Genomic DNA, 759 nt, shown 5'->3' with positions numbered 1-759 from the left:
GTTCTCAGTCATTTGCACCAGCAGGTGAGCCAGGGGCCCTGAAGCCCAGGGCAGGGAAGTGCATGGGCAGGTGGCTGGAGGCAGGCAGGTCGTGCAGGTACACTGGGAGGCAGTCTCCCTCCCCCCGGTAGTGCTGTAGGATGACTTTTTGCCCCTCCCAGAGCATGTTCCTACAAGATGGCAGGTACTCTGGACTGAGGTCCCGAAATGACTAGGTGACCCTGCAATGGCAGACGGTGATCAGGTGCAGGCCAATGAGCGGCTGCTGAGGTCCAGAAGGAGGACAAAATCATCACAGGAATATGGTTTCTCAAAACCAGGACTTATACCTGTATTTTGTGACCTTTGACATTGTTGAACCCTCACTGTTGTTTAAAACTCTCTCCCTTTAGTTTCTATGCCGTCCCAACTTCCTGGTCTTTCTCTCCCAATCTCATTGATAGGCTCCATTTCTTCTGACTCACCCTCAGTCATTGTGTGGGATGGAAAGAAGGCTTCCATGTCTCTGCTCATCTCCTGTGGGATTATGAGGAGGCAGCTTAAACTAAAAGGAGATCCCACTGCATGGTGGGATCAAGCCCAAAGTCATCTGCTCTTCCATCCTATCCTCCCAGAACAATTGTGCAAATCTACTGCAGAAATAAAATATATCAGTTTAGAAAACAGTTCATGAGGAAACCATTTGACTTTATCTGATTTTATTTTTCACAGAATAACACAATAGCAATCAGCTTTCCACTTCAGAGGAATCTAGGTATG

The sequence above is a fragment of the Neomonachus schauinslandi genome, chromosome 3, assembly GCF_002201575.2.
Source record: "Neomonachus schauinslandi chromosome 3, ASM220157v2, whole genome shotgun sequence".
Classification (NCBI taxonomy): Eukaryota; Metazoa; Chordata; class Mammalia; order Carnivora; family Phocidae; genus Neomonachus; species Neomonachus schauinslandi.
The sequence above is the reverse complement of the archived record's forward strand: the minus strand, read 5'-3'. Positions refer to the sequence as shown.